Genomic DNA, 16858 nt, shown 5'->3' with positions numbered 1-16858 from the left:
TCAGATGGCTTCAGTGGTTTAGAGAAATACCTGCCCCACTCACACCCAGATTCATTGGGCTTCCCAGGGCTCACTAGCCTATTGTTGCCAAGAGAGCACATGTGTCCTGCAGAGAAGTCTCTCTGCTGGACAGATGGGAAGCAAGATGATAGAAATTATGGGACTGCTTTCAGTTAGCATTAAGGATACAAAAAAAATATCTCTCCCTCCTTTGTCCAGGCTTGGCAGGGTTCTGAGCAGCCCACCTACTACTCAGAATGCAACCTCCCACAATGCCTTTTTAAGGACTAAGCTCACAGCCCTCTGGACACTTATTCCTGAGTCTCATGGGAAAGGCTGTGCTTGAAAATGTGCTGAAATCAGAACTACACTGCAGCTGAAGTATCCTTTGCATTCTGGGGATTCTGACAGAGCCTAGCTGGTGGAGTCTGCCTTGATCTGACAGGGATTGCATATTCTTCCCTTGGCTGATGAAGCTGCAGCACCCAGGGAGGCTTATGCCCATAGCTGTCTACAACAGCAAGTTCCGTGCCGTCCAGCACCCCAACCCCACCCTGTGGAGTGGGTTCTTGGACCTCCACCCCATGCTTGCTCTTAAGCTGTAGTCACCCTTATTGGTAATGGGGCTTTAGCCACATATTAGAAAGCAGGGCATTACATTGTCCTAGGCCAGTACCCTGCAACCTTAAAGTCTAAAGAAAGATCATTACAAGAGGACTGGAAAGGAAAGTTGTCAACCCAGATCCACGAAATAATTACAAAGCACCATACAGAATAAGCAGGCAGAGGAATTCACCCCAAATCAATGGATCAAGACAAAACCCTGGGAAAAACCTTGATGCAACAGAACTAAGCAAGCTCCTAGAAGAATCAACAATCTTAAAGATGATCACTGAAATTAGGAGAGCAGTGGACGAACAAAATGAGAAATACAACAAGGACAGAAATCATAGCGCTAAAGAATGCAATAGCTGAACTAAAAACTGTACATTAGAGGGACTCAGCAGTACACTGAATCAGCAATTTGGAAGATAGGGTAGTGGGGAGCTTCCAAATAGATTAATACAGAGAAAAAAAATTAAAATGAAGATAACAAAAAAGTTATATGACAACATTAAGGACAACAATTTATATCAGAGGAGTTTCAGAAAAAAAAAAAATGGAGAGAAAGTGGCAGAAATTCTCTTTGAAATAATAATACCTGAAAACTTCCAGAAACTGAGCAAGGAAGCAGACATATAGAGTGAGGTTCTCAAAGAATTTCAAACAAAATAAACCCAGGCAGACAAACACCAAGACACATTATGATTAAAATGACAAAATAATTTAAAATAATAGAATATTGAAAGAAACTAGAGAACAACAGTCACATATAAGAAAACCACCATAAGACTATTAGTGAATTTATCAATAGAAACTTGCCAGACCAGAAGGAGATGGAATGAGATATTCAATGTACTAAAAGGAAAAGAGATTGAAACAAGAATCCCCTACAGAGCTAGGCCAACATTCAGAATTGAGGGAGAACAAGGAGCCTCACAGACCAAAAAAAATAAAAATAAAAAAAAATGCATCACCTTTATTTGCAAGAAATACTACATGAATTTCTATAAAATGAAAAGAACTCCACAGTGAGAATATCACAGTGAGAATGACTCATTTCAAAATAACGAGAAACAAGTGTTGGAAAGGCTGTGAAGAAACAGGAGCCCTCATACACTTTTCACTCAGACCCTATGGAAAACGGTATGGAGGTTCCTTAATATATTGAAAGTAGACCTGCCATAAGATCCAACAATTACACCACTAATGGAAAAAGTATCTGGAGGGTTGACAATAGGAAAGCCCTTGGTTAATGCAACTAGGTCATCTAAATATGCTAGTCGGCCCTAAAGAAATTAGGCTTCTATCGTCCCCTGAGAGATACAGGCATTAATTTACTTATGGTTATTTTTCAACAGATGGCTCCTTGGTGTTTGACAAAGATATTTTTGGGTTGTAGAAGATTTACATCTTAAGAGACAAAACAAAGAATTTATGATTGCATGTTTTCTAAAGTAAATGTCTTAAGAAAAAGGTTTGGAGCCTATAGTCAGGAAGACCATCTAAAGTTTAGTCAAGCTGATAAAATTATTACAATCCACTTGCTCACTGCCCCTGTCAACAAATGCATCTCTGTTATGACTACAAGATCAGAGGGGTCCGTAAACATCTCTGACTTAGTTTTGGTGAACAAAGAAGCGTCCTCACAGGTGATGTGGAATAGGGGAAAGGACAAAAAGACCAGCCAAGGCTGTGCTCTGTGGGAAAGAATGCCTGGGGCCTTCGAAAACTTGGCAAAGCAAAGAGGGATGTCAGTTGTCCTCTTTCGATCTCTCAGGTTGATTTGCTCATCAACCCTTCTTTACAAGTGCTCCCCAAAGTAAAAGCTTGTATTGCATTTCTGGAAACTGCAACATCAGCAGCACCTGGAATCCCATCCCGTAAGAAATGCATATTCTATGGCTCTAACCTGGATTTGCTGAATCAGAAACTGAGGTTGAGGCACAGCTATCTGATCTCACAAGCCCTCCACATGACTCTGATAAGCGTACTAGTTTGAAAAACTACACACCGATGACAAGTTAATGATATGAGTTCCATGTTTGCTGTTTGATATATTTTGATAATTGATTATGGGGAAAAACATATTAAGAACTCATTTTAGGCCTGGAGCTGTTGTTGGAACTGATTGTTATGTATGGAAAACTCCCCACTGAGCAGTTTTTGACAAAGGGATTGATAACAATTAACTTTAAGCACCAGTGATTAACCTTAAGTAGCCTAGGCCTTCCCCCAGGAGTCACAATTTACTCAGTCTAAGGAGAAGTTGTAGCTATTTAGCATGTAGATTGGTCCAAGCACAACATTTTTCTAAGGTTTTATTGTGCTTTCTGTTGCTTGTTCCTTTTTTAAGTGTAAATTCAAAATTGAGAGGCAGGACAAAGGAAAATGAACTGAATTCCTACTATGTGCTGGCACTTACATAACACCTCTCATTCGATAGATGAGGTAATTGACTCTCCAAAGGATTACTAGATGAGCCCCAGATAAGCAAGCACAGACAGAAGGCTTTAACTTCAGAGTTCATGCCAACTATTAGGAGGACAGAATAAGATTAAAACTGTATCCATGCCACAACAAAATAATAATTCCATGTAACATATGTGGAGCCCTTGTCAAATCACTGAACTGATAGTACCACCCAACTCCTTTTTCTGGCTTAAGTATAATACAATAAAAATAAATAACATTATTATTTAGAAATTATTGAATGCTTCCTGTGTGTCAGGCATTACTAAATATTTGACACGTAATAAAATCACAACAAATCTTTACTTAGAAAGTAGATTTTGACACTATCATTCTCTTAGCCCTAGATTTACTGAAGCAAGAAGTGGTAAGATGACTTTTCCATAGTCATACATCAAACTCTAAGGACTGTTGTGTAAATCTGGACATCCTGGCTCCTGAATGCTCTTAAAATCGGTGATAACTCACATTTGAAAATTTCCCCTACTCCTGGTATCTGACATTGCAGTGATTTTCCTGAAGTGACAACATCCAGGGGTCCCTGGAACACTGATCTTTAGAGTTTATATCTTCTAGAGTCCACAGGACATCCCAGTTTTCCTTTCATAAGGTGGCACTTCTTCAGATGCAAAAAATAAATCCCTCTTTATCTCAACTTTCTCTCTACAATCTGGTGTCCTGTTAGGGGAGGTACCACTTCACTACTTACTTGGACTAGCTACTAGGAACTAGGGTAAAGCAGCACAGCCAGGTGAAGCTATAGAACATGGAAGGGGCGGGGGGGCTTGGAGGGCTCTTGCTTTTCTTTTTTTTAAGATTTATTTATGCATACAAGAACTGGGGTACAGTCCAGAGGTGAGGAGGGTGAGAGGATTCACCAGAGACAGGGTGGGGAACAGAACAGGCAGACTGACTAAATACACTGCTGAGGGGAACAGCGGACAAAGCAGGAGAGGTCTGCTGTGTCATGTGGGTAGCTGCCTGGCCGGGGATCGAACTTGTGCTGCAGTGGCTGCTGATAGATTCATAGGTTGCGTCTTAACCCCTTGTGCCACCAGGGAGGCCCAGCTCTTGCTTTTCTGACTCTGCCTTGCACCCTGGAGCTTGGGGGACATGGAGAAGACACATGGAAGAGAGACAGGTAGATACACTTGGAAGAGACTCGTGGGTGAAAGACACGTGGGGAGGATGATGATGGCAGCCATAATCTCATAATCTCCTCATGTCTCCTTTTGTCCCAACCTTCGGGGATCGGCTTTACCCCTCTCTTGCTGTCCCCTGCCAGAAGGTACCTTAGACTCATAGCAATCTTTCAGGACTTCGCAGGTCCTCTTTGGGCCAGTTCCGTTTGGCTGGGCATTTTCCCACAATAGAATGAGTAATTTGGAATGTCTTATTGGGACATTTTATTAGAACATGCTTTCTCTTCTCTTCCCTCTCTGTGCACACTAATTCTATTAATGATCTATCACGCTCCGAGCGTGCCTCCATTGTCTTTATGTGGTAGTTCACAGGACCTCGTTTTAGAGCTTCGGATCCCTAAGTGCCCCTTGGTCATGTGCTAACATCACCATGCTGTGATGTTATAGATCTGTGCTAACAGATGTATGAGAGAACTCGGTGGGTTCATTCTCTTGGCGGTTTTGGAACTGAATAAAGACACTGCCAAGACAAAGTGCACAAAGCACAGTATTGTATCCTTGTGACAAGAAAAGGGGACAGTGAAACTAGCATTTCCAAAGAAACTGTCTCACAGAGCGCACAGTTAGGTAAAGTTCTATGGTACCGTTTAGCAGGGAAGGGGATTTTCAGGAATACCTTTGTTCCAGGCGCCAGCATCCTCTCTTGTGGTTCTCATCTTCAGCCAGGGAGGTCTGTGAAAAGCAGTTCTCTAGGGAAATGTGAAAGTTTAAAGTATACTTGATTCTTACATCATGTATGTTTAATTTATTATCAAGAACTGTGCGTACAGGGGAACTATGCCTAGTCACCTGCTCCAACAGGGAAAGTTTCTTTACCTACCACAGGCTCACAGATTCTCCGTCAGGATGGGCACTGTGCATGGCATCATGTACACAAAAATTTGAACATGCTTGCCTTTCTTTCCTTTTAGGACACTCCTTTTCCTAGAAAGAGATTCTAGAGAGTCCTCATTGGTGAATGACTGAGAACAATTTAGTTACTCTAGGGACAGCAAACTGAACCCAAACAGTTTATCCTTTTCCCTTCACATCTTAATCCCTAGTGAGAAAAGGCCCGTGAAGATTCTGCCTTACCAGGTGTTTGCAGGAAGAACAAATCTGTGTCAGCAGCTCTCACCCTGGGGAGAAATTATATGGATTTCCCCTTATTATTTCTAATCTCACATTTTCAGTAAGAATGTCCTTTTATCATGATTGGCTCAGCCATACACCCAGAGATAGAGGACAGAAGACTTGCCTGGGTGAGTGAGAAGAGTTGGAATAAGATAGGTTTGGACATAGCTCTGGGAGGTTATAGGACCATGGAAATGCCAGCCAGGCCACAGAACAAATTTTCACTGAGTGGGGGTAGAGGAGGCAAGAAAGGGGGAACAGAAAGGATGAAAGGCTTAAAAACATAAAATTTAGTCATAATATTTTCAGGGAAAATATCATGTTGATGTTGGTGGTAATGAAAAAGAATGCATAATTGGCATTAAGGCAGGGTTATAAATTAGTGTAAGTAGCTAAAAAATCACCAATAATTACTTAGCTCAAGAGTGTATTAAAAATGTGTTCCATGTTTGCTCACAACCATCTCTTTATACTTTATAATTATGTATAAAAAGTATTTCTGTCACTTGACATTAGAGGAATATTTAGAGGTATGGGATTTAATGCTGGTTGCATTCAGGTATTGTAACCTGAGGCAAATCAATAGCTAAGTATAATCATTTGGTATAATGCTCCAGTGTGTGTGTGTGTGTGTGTGTGTGTGTGTGTGTGCGTGCGCTCGCGCCTGCCCACCCTTGTATGTGCACACTTTTGTTTTTAGTCTTAATATGTGTCAGTTTTATCCATATATCTTTAGAAATAAGTTATGTGGTACAGCAGCATATAGAGTCATAGCTCCAAATGTTAATATTGAAATAGATATGATCCAAAATTAATTTAATTTGATAAATTTCTAACTATGTACATGAAGACGTGTCCTTTAAGAGGATAGGATCAAAGGATGCACCAATGTTCTTAGGCATTTAAGCAGATTATAACAGCAAGTAATGCAATATCAGAGGAGTTTTTGTCTCATTAAAACTAATTTGTTTTCATCAAAATTTGCTAACTGAAATTTGTTTGAATCAAAATTGCCTGTAACTTTAATGTAACTATCAAAACAAATTATTTGAATTTTAATGATATATTTAAAATCTTTCAATTTGAAAAACATACTTCCAGAGATTGAAAGGCCATTTCAACAGGTCAGATTTAGAGTTCATAGTTCTGTTTCACAGTGTTGTGCTCTATAGACCTAAGACCAGTTCTAACTTAGAATTTACCCCTTCAGCAAACTCAGGACTTGAGAGAAACCTTGAGGTATACCCAAGCAGTGCAACAGTACAGATGAGTACTTTCTCAATCTGCAATTTATAATCTGTTACTGTCAAGTAAAAGGTTACAAGATGTGTGGGGGTATAGCCTATCGAAAGTAACAAATGCAGTCTTTTTACATCAAAAAGGACTTCGGATCAAATGTGAAATTCCCTTTCTGGGGATGTTTGTATATAGCTGATTATATAGTTGCATCTTTGTTCTACTAGGGCTCCCACTGCTGTAAACAAATGGGACCTCCGAGATACCCACTGTCACCTAACAATTAATTCACATTAAATATAATTTTAAGGTATTGTTATGCACATGATAATAAACATAAGCACTACTTACCCAATAATCCAACCACCAGTGATCAATCTATCTTCAAACAGATGGTGTAGTGACAAATTAGGCAAAATGTAGGAATCATGGCAAGATCCTGGGAAATGCAAACAGATGTTTACAGTACAATGATTGTGATCACGTTCCACTTATACATTCATAGAGTGCTGGTGCCTTCTGCTGCAAAGGGATATTTATTTTGTGAAAAGAGTTTTAATGTCTACATGAGTGTAATCAACAGTTCCCTCAACATTAGAAACACTCACTTGTTGCCAATTTAAGCATCTCACATGCTCTGAATGTGTGTGTCTGCAGGAGAGAGGCAGGCATATACTCATTGCTCTCCCCTTAGTCATGGAAGTCATAAAATTTAGGTTTTGCATTTCTTTTTTTTAACATTTTTTAAGAAGTGGGGTACAGGCCAGAGTCACGAGGGGTGAGAAGATTCACCAGAGAGAGCAGGGAGCAGAACAAGAAGATGTACCAAAACACACTGCCGAGGGGAGCAGCGGGTGAGACAGGAGAGGTCTGCCACGCCATGTGGGTTGCTCCCCAACCGGCCGGGGGTTGAACTCGAGCCGCAAAGGTCAAAGACAGCTTCACAGCGCTGCACTCAACCCCCTGCAACATCAAGGAGGCCCTGGGTTTTGCATTTCTTCAACTGAATTTCCAATTAGTCTAACAAGAGAGTGTTGGCCATTACATACATCATATGTACACGCATACATGTATATCTAGAAATTGAACCTGAAGAAGACATCAGTAATGTGATTACAGTGTTCATTTTGTATGCTAGTTTCCAGGGCCTACCATAAAGTCTGAGGCTTAAAATAACAGAAACATTCTCTCACAGTTCCTGAGGTCAGAGGTCTGAAGTCAGAGTGCTGGCAAGGCTGTGCTTCCTCCCGAGCCCTCTTGGCCTCTTCAGTTTCTGATGGCTGCTGGTATTCCTTAGCTTGTGGTCACATCATTCCAATCCCTGCTTCTGTAGTAGAATTTTCTTTTGGGGCCATTCTCTCTCTAGAATAAACCTGTGTGTTGAAACATATGCCTTTCCCTGGGGTATTCTTCAAAAAGAAATTGCCTTTTCTTTTTCTCTTTTCTTTGTGTTGCTACCTCAAAACTCCTGCTTGTACGAGTGCATGCGACCGCATCTAGAACCCAAGAAATAAGCTACTTCTTGCTTCATCATGTCTTTTGCCACATATGGCAATGTTTACTCTTCTGTTGAATAAGGTAATGTTCATAGATTCCAGGGTTTGAGATACACACATATCTTTTTGAGGCCACCACTTGACCATTAAACCTTGTTAATTCAATTATCCTGTTGAAAAAGGATAAATCTGTTTCTGTTAGGCTATAAATCTCAGTCCTTATCATACTAAGATAATTCCCGCAGTCATTTCTTACATTTATCACTCAACTTATACTCAGTGATTATTAAATGTATATAATCGATTTTACTTTCTATCTTGAAATCTTTTTTTTTACTTTTCTGATGCTAGAAGGAACGTTCAGAGTTATATGTTGGCAAATGGGGACTATCAGAAAGAGATAGCCACATGTGTTCTAAACGGCCAGGCAACACTGGCCATAAAGGGAATTAAGATAGCAACAAAGTCACATAAAAATATAGGAGCTAGCAGTTCAAAATCAGAGTTTAAAAGAGATAGATTCAGTCAGACACAGAGAGAGAGTGAGCAATTCAGATAAAGAATACCCCAGGGAAAAGCATATGTTTCAACACACAGGTTTATTCTAGAGAGAGAATGGCCCTACACCACTTGATACTACTTGCCCAGATTGCTTCCTCCTCAGCTTGTACGCTCAATTGGTGGCATTTGTGTCTCCTACTGAGTACTATTCCTTACTGTTATTGTCTAGAACTGTGATAGCAGTAATCGCTATTGCTTCTCCACTGGAAACTGGAAAAAGAAAAGTTTCTTTCACTTGTGACTATATCTCAAAAAGTGGTTGATAGTTCAACTTGTCCAACTGTTCATCTTTTCTTTGTAGCCTTGACACACAGAGCTATACATAGAAGAAGCACATGCCATGCTTTGAAGACCCTCCCAAAGGCAATCAGATTTACAAAAGGCTTTCATCTACATTATGACTTTAAATCAGTGGTATGTGAGGGGAGGAGGCATCTGGAAAAGGATTACAAAGGATTTAAAATGCAGTGTACACTCATCATGACACATTAGAATAAAAGGAATTTGTCTAGAGTATATTCTTGCACACATAACTATGAAGGCATACAAATTAACAGGGTCACACCTTGCATCTTAAAACAATCTTTAGTCCGTGCCTCTTTTCTGAACACCCTTCCTGTTTGTCTCATTTTATTTTTAAAGAACCCCTTAGAATTAGTTGTTCGCCTGTGCTGATGACCTTTCCCATTTGCATACTCTTTATCTAACTCCTAGCAGTCTCATTCTCATTTCAAATTCTACTAACACTTTTTCTTTTTTTTTTTAAAGATTTATTTATTTATTTATGCAAGCACTGGGTACAGTCAGAAGCGCGGGAGGGTGAGAGAATTCACCAGAGTCGGAGGGGAGAGCAGAGCAGGCAGACTGATGAAGTACACTGCTGAGGGGAGCAGCGGGCGGCAGGAGAGGTCTGCACGCCATGTGGGACCCTCTTCCAGTGCCCGGGGAGCAGCCGGGGATCGAACCGGCGCCGCAGAGGCTGCGGGCAGCTTCGCAACCCAGCGCTCAACCGCTGTGCCACCGGGGAGGCCCATCTACTAACACTTTTTCATCAGCCATGCATTTATCCTGTCAACAAAGACACTGTGCCAGACACTGTGCTAAATGGGAGTATACAGCTGTGAGCAAAACAGATGACCTCCCTACCTCTGGAGCCTACTGTCTCGTGTAGTCATTGAAAATGTTGTTTTTTTAATATTTAGGGCCCTAAAGGACTACTGTCATGGGCATTACAACTGTTAAGATTTACTGAATTAGAACTTAAAACATTTTTAAAAATATGACCATGGCTTGAATTAAGGTAATGGTAGCAGAAAGAGCAGAGTTTGGAAATATAACTTGAATGGAGAATACATTTGAGTGATATATTCTGTGTGTTGAGGCTGACTTCCAGATGACATTAGTAACTGAGTGATTATTTATGGTTGAGATATAAATGGGAGACAAAGTAATAAGTTTGGGAGAGCATCAAGAGTTCATTTTGAACATGTTAAATTTGAGGTGTATGTGAGACATTCAAGTAGAGATGTCAAGAACAGTAGGGTTCAAGCTGCAAAAAGGTGCCAGACAAGAGATTTGAATGTTCTTCCAAGAAAGTTTAGAATTTCAGAGAGACTGAAGACCCACAGACTGTATGCGTGTGCATGTGTGTGCATTAATCTCATTTAAGATAGTGTTCTCTCCTACCACTGACCAATATGCCAAATATGCCTTCTTAAAGACAGACTAGACTTGTGTGTAAAATCATAATTTTCCAGAGTGCAAATTGGCAAAGATGTATACAATGAATGATAGTTGACAAAAATACTCAAAATGACAGAATTTCATTGTTGTTATGAATGTCTGATTATTTTGTTGACTACTCAACAGTCTTTAAAAATAGGCACAAATATGTGGATTTAATAAATTAGTATATATTGATTCAATTATATTAATTTTTGCACTAGCAATTATTATAAGATATTTAATATAATTTTGTGTTCAATTATTAATAATGTCAAACTGCAACAGGGTGGTCCCCAGGAAAGGGGGAGGTTCCCTGCCCCACCCTAAGGGAGGGTGGAGCTGAGCAGGAAGAGGAGAAGCTGCAGAAGAGACTAAGGAAGGAAGCAGGATGGAGCCAGGAGACCTGGAGGAGGCACATGGAGCCTAGAGACACGTGAAGAAACTGCGCTTGTCTTTTGGTCGTGGACTGGGTGACACAGATGTGGGTGAGACCCGTGGGGAGGTGACAATGGCAGTTTTTATCTTGATGTTGATTTTGCTCTTTTCCTTCCGGGCTTGTCTGGTTGTTTGTGACCCTTTTCTGTGGGTCCCCACTGGAAGATGTTTTAGACTTGTGGCAGGCTTTGGGGCCTTGCTCTGGGCCGACCCCATATGGATGGAGTTTTACCCACGAGGGGATGGGTAACTTTGGGTGCTTCATTTAGAAACTAGACTCTTTGCCTTACCTGTATTGTTTCCTAGCTTTTATTAAAGTTCCTTCCCATTAAAGTGTCATATGTTTTGTGTTGATGCGGCGGATGGCAGAACCCATTTAGAATAGGCAGGTTTGCGGGGTTTGGGCTGCCCCTCTCCCTGTCCTATAACAAAACTAGACTAGCTTTGTTATGCCATGTTACATCTTATTTTTTTAAAATTCATCTGGAAGAAACTTCAATCAGCTGATATATTAACTTTAATTCACAAATGTAATACAACTGATATGTATTACATATCATGCTAAAATTATCAACACAGAAAATATCAGTATATATATACTGTAGTCATATGTATTAGGAACTGCTACTTCTTAACACACTATCTGGTTACAAATATTTTTTTATTATTTTTTTCAATGTTCTAATGTTTAGATATTTCAAAGGAAACCAAAATTAGGGGGTTATTGAGTTCACATATGACTCATTGTGTTCAGTTAGCTCTTCAATCAAAATTATAGCTTATCAATAATGGCTCAAACATAGTCCTTTACAAATTAGATTTGGACTTCTTTGTGGGTCTTGTCTTTATGGTTATGCAAATGTTTTTGTTTTCTGACTATTTTCCATATATATTTTTGGAATCCTATTTTTTTTTTTTTTGCCTACTCCATATGTACTTTGTTTCAATTTAGAAAATTTATTTGAAAAAATTGTAAATGTAAACTACCCACTATTACATTTCTTTTTTTGTAAGTTTTGTTAACACTGTTAACATCAATTAACTGAACATGTCATACCCTACCTTCTTAACATAAATTCAACCTTATCTTAATTTCCTCTCAAAGATCCTGATTGGCTCTCTATAGTGGATCTTCTGTTCTTAGTCCTATAGCTTGTGCACATTGTCTAATAACTTTAGTACCATTTGGTAGATATTTATAACAAAAAAAAAACAAGCATGATTATTATTAGGTTAAATTTAGTATGTGTTTTAGCAAAATTCATTGCAGGTACTAAAATTTGTTGTAAATTATTTCATTTTTTGGCACAATTTAGATCATGCATGACAAAGACTCTTTAATGACTTTGCCCAAAATGCCAATTCTTACACAGTTTTTAAACAATTACAGTGGTGCTATTATTGTAGGTTTGTACTTGCAACATTTTATATAAGGCTGATTTAAAATTTGTTTGTCCTTTTTAAATATTTAATACATATCACACTTCGACACTCATATCATTCAGTGATTATGTTTCCCAAATCATTTTATCAATAATTTTATGCTTGAAATTACCCAATGGTCTTTCCATTTTCTAATCTAAAGCCTGACACTCCTCGTAGCTTTCACAGGTTTTCATTATTTCATTATGCCCTGCTTTCTAGTTTATGTGTTTTTGCTACAGATACATCATTGGTTAAGTGACCACAGAGGGTCTTTCTAATGTTAATATGATCTAACTTCATCTCCCTGGAATAGAATTGAGGATCAGAATTGTTAGGGAAATAATAATTGAAGTTTCACTTTACATAACTTAAATCTTACTATCAATGAAAGAGTCTATCTTTGGTGCTGAAGAGATTATACTAAGAATATTGAACTGCTGTTTCTATCCTCTGAGGGACTTTGGAAGCCTGGAGTGTTATTGAAAAACACTAAATGGTCAATTGCTCATAACTTCAAGAAAGAAAAAAAAATTATAATATCTTATAACTAGGTATTTGGAGTAGTAAAAGAACTTTTTTCTTTTTTTATTTATTAAAATATTTACCCAACAGAAATACCTAAGTTGGGTCTTCCTGTGGCACAGGTGGTTGAGTGCCACATTGTGAGGCTGTTTGCAGCCTCCGCAGCGTGGGTTCCATCCCAGCCAGCCGGCGAGGGTCCCACATGGTGCGGCAGACCTCAGTAGTGTGCTTCGTCAGTCTGCCTGTTCTGTTCCCTGCTCTGTCTCTGGTGAATCCTCTCACCCTCCTGCACACCTGGACTGTACCCCAGCTCTTGTATAAATAAAATAAATCTTAAAAAAATGAAATACCTGAGTTTTCTGAATATAATCATGGATCTCTATTTATTAAAAATGAATTCAGAATTTTAATCTGGGTATGGTTATTTTAGTATTTTACAATGAAGTTGGAATTAGATTTTGTTTAGGCTCCTGGTTGTGTGATCTCTTCTTAACACCAGGTTTGTCATTGTACTTAGATACTGTGCTAATTTTATAGATGTCTACAACTTCTATGAAACTCCTCTCACCAAAAGGTGAAAACTGGAAAATGTATTCAAGGAATTGGATGATCTAGCTGAGGAAAGATCCAGGTCAAGTGTTTAAGATGCCATCCAGCTTCTTTTAGTTGCTTAGTAGTAAAGTGTGAGAGGAGAGAGAAAAGCTACAGAAAGAATTGTTTAATATTAAAAGAACTGGGATTGTTGGGTTCAAACATAAAGTGGTTTCTTATTCCCAGACTCTCCAGATTGTAAAAGTTGCTATAATTAATTAACAGCTTCCAGGCAAAGATCAAATCTAGGGCATTCTCAGAAAAAGAAAAACATGGTCTAAAGATAAAACCAAGGATGTAACTGTAAAACCCTTTGTTAAGACCTGGGTTAGATTTAAGGGGGTGTCACATAGACCTTTTCAAATAGACAAAAGGTCCTCTAAATCTTGAGAGAACTGTCCCCATAGCAGCATTCCAGGGAACCTAAAGCAGAGCAGGACTTCTCTTAAAGAGATTTTTTGAGAGGATGGGTGACTTTTGTCTAAGGATTCTTTTTAATTGTATCAACTTGACGTAGAAAGGACAGAGACATTACAAAGTGAAAGGAGTCCTTAAGAAGACTCGGGAAAATAACCAGCTACAAACATCAGCCATGTTTCATGTAAAAGAAAGAATGACTCACTCATAGAGTAGAACTAAGAACTTGGTGGGGAGCTGTAAGTATTTTTGAGCACTAGATTAGAACTAGCTACATGTGCTTGACTGGAATTTGACATTGCTATGCCCCAATGGCTGCTGTATAGCACGTATTCTTCTACCTTTTTCAATGTATATGTAGATAGTGGTTATTCTGTGCCTGTCCTACCATTGCATGTTGGCGATATGGAGTATGAGAGAATTTTTATTCAGCTCAAAGTCTTCAGAGTGAGAGAAACTACTCTAAGAGCTGTCGTCAAGTGTCTGCTACCCTAAACTCTCATGTGACCTCTACTTGAAGTAGTTAGTGGAATCCTGGACTGCAAGCTTATGCCCAGTGCTTTAGGATCATTTGGGAGATTCTTATGAGGGAATGCGATATTTTTATTTTTATGTTGAAGAAATGTAATTTTTTGTGGCACAAAGAGAAAGGATTTTGGTTTTTAAAACTTGCCCATACTCTCCCCATAAACAAAAAGGGAGACTCCCCTGATGTTTCTCCCCTGTAATACGGGCTGACCTTAATGACTTTCTTCTAATACATGGAAGTGGCACAATTTGCTGCATGACTATGAGACTAGGTTAGAAAAGACAACACAGTTCCTGCCGCACACTCTGTTGGAATCTGTTCCCTTGAAATCAGACTCTGTGTTAATGTATCATGAGGTAGGTAGAGCAGGTGGAAAGGTCATGTTTAGGCTTCTGGTAAATAACTCCAGCCAAGGTCCTGGTCGATAGTAAGATTCAATCCACAGACATGTAAAAGAATAAACCTTCATTTTCCTGCCTTCCTGCTGCCTCAAATGAATAACAAAGTAGCAGAAGCAGGGGTTTGTCCAAATTATATATTCAGAAGCAAAATATGTTGTTTTAGTCCAAGTTTTAGGATGTTTGTAATATAACATCAAGTAATAGGAATGGATATGAAGAGTTAAATATATAGTAACAGAAGAAGAAGTTATTATATAATAATTCATGCAAAAAACAAGCTGGGGCATTACATTACTGTCCCGCACAATAGAAATTATTATATATTGTGAGTTTATGCGTTTTTTTTTTTTCCTTGCTTCACCAGTGAAAGGTTAGATCCTTGAGGTCAAAGCCTAGGTATTATTTACTACTGATCCTCTAGTACCAAACAGTTCCTGGAAATTTATAGATAGAAAAAAAGAATAGAGATAGAGAAAAAGATAGAGATAGAGAAAAAGAAGTCTTTCCCTCAGGAGCTTATATCTACTATGAAAGAAAGGAAAACATAAATAAAAGGAAGGAAAGAAGGGAGGGAGGGAGATAAGGAAGATTGCACTTGGCTATGTGTTATGAAGATAATTACAAAGATTGACTTGCTGAAGAGTGAGCGGTTGTAGTAGCAGCACTGGTTCTCAAGATGGTTTTCACTAAAGTTCAAACTTAAAAAAAGCTTGTGTAATGAAGGACCATCAATAGCTATTCTCCCTTTGATAAAACCTGAAGCTACAGTAGACATTATTAAGCAATTATTAAGCAAAATCTTAAGGAAGTTCATGCTTCCCAGGAATGGCAGCGACACACCTAACTCTTATTTAACAAGTGCCTTCTCTATCCATGGCCAGTTTGAACATAATCCAGTATGGATTAATGTGATAGTCTTGGTGCACTGATCATTATTCCGTTGATCCTTTTCAGCTCACAGAACAATTAAGGAAATCACCTGAATTGGAATAAATAGAATTTGAAACATGGAAGACAGCCTGGACTAGGATTTTGGAGGTAAAGAGCAAGCCACAAGGCACTGAGTTGTGCATGCTTTCTAGAACTTCAGGCACACAGCAGCCTTTACTAATCTTGTTTCCAGAGTGCATGGTATAGATGAGAGTAATAAAGAGCAGGGCTGGCTACCTCAGGCAACCCACCTCTTCAAAATACAGAGATGTGTGTAATTGATAAGTCAGACAACAGATCCATGCAATGGTTATGAATAATTAGTGAATTTCATCATAGGACTTGTTAGCAAACTTACATTGTTGAAAAAGTTGGTATCCGTAACCCCACTATACTGCTTATCTCCCTATTTTGAGAGGGATTTATTAAACTATGAGTCCGATCATCACATGCATGGATACACTGGTGAAAAAGTTGGAAGTGTGATTCAAAATCCTATGATATTAGAAATAATCAAAGGATCTGGTCAGTTTAGATTTAAGCTAAAAAAATGATTTTATGGAAAGTCTGGAAGATAAAATGTGCCTTAAAATATGTTAACAGTTATGAGCTAGAGCAAGGGTCAACAACCTATATCTCTAGGGTCAAAACTGACCTGCCATCTCTTTGTATAAACAAAGTTTTATTGGACCACAGCCACATTATTCTTTCATGTATTGTCCACTGCTCCTTTTGCCCTGCAGCAACACAGTTGAATAATTGTGACAGGGACCATATGGTTTGCAAGACCTAAAATATTTACAATCTGACCTTTTAAAGAAAAAAAAAACTGCATCTGTGAGCTAGACGAATATGAGTAAACCTAGAACCAACTGGATGAAAATTATATTAAGGTAAATTTGTTGCAGATAAAGTTTTGTAATCATTAGGACCATCCTAACATGAAATGATCTGCCTGCCACAAACAAAAAGGGAGTTTCACAAAATATATTTAAGACCCAAGTAGATAATGAGCAGTGCATTCATATGCTGACAGATTTATATCATCTTCAAATTCTTCTCTCTTTCTATAGTCAGTTATTTTCCAAGTCTTTTAATGTTTCTTTTCAAAGGTCTTGCTAATCCATGTGTTTCTTTCTATTCCCATGCTTGCTGTTATTGACCAGGCCCTTCTCCACCTCACCACACAATTTCTATCCTAAT

Source organism: Talpa occidentalis, unplaced genomic scaffold (genome assembly GCF_014898055.3).
Source record: "Talpa occidentalis isolate TD23 unplaced genomic scaffold, MPIMG_talOcc4v2.1 talOcc4.2, whole genome shotgun sequence".
NCBI lineage: Eukaryota > Metazoa > Chordata > Mammalia > Eulipotyphla > Talpidae > Talpa > Talpa occidentalis.
This window is presented reverse-complemented; position numbering follows the sequence as displayed.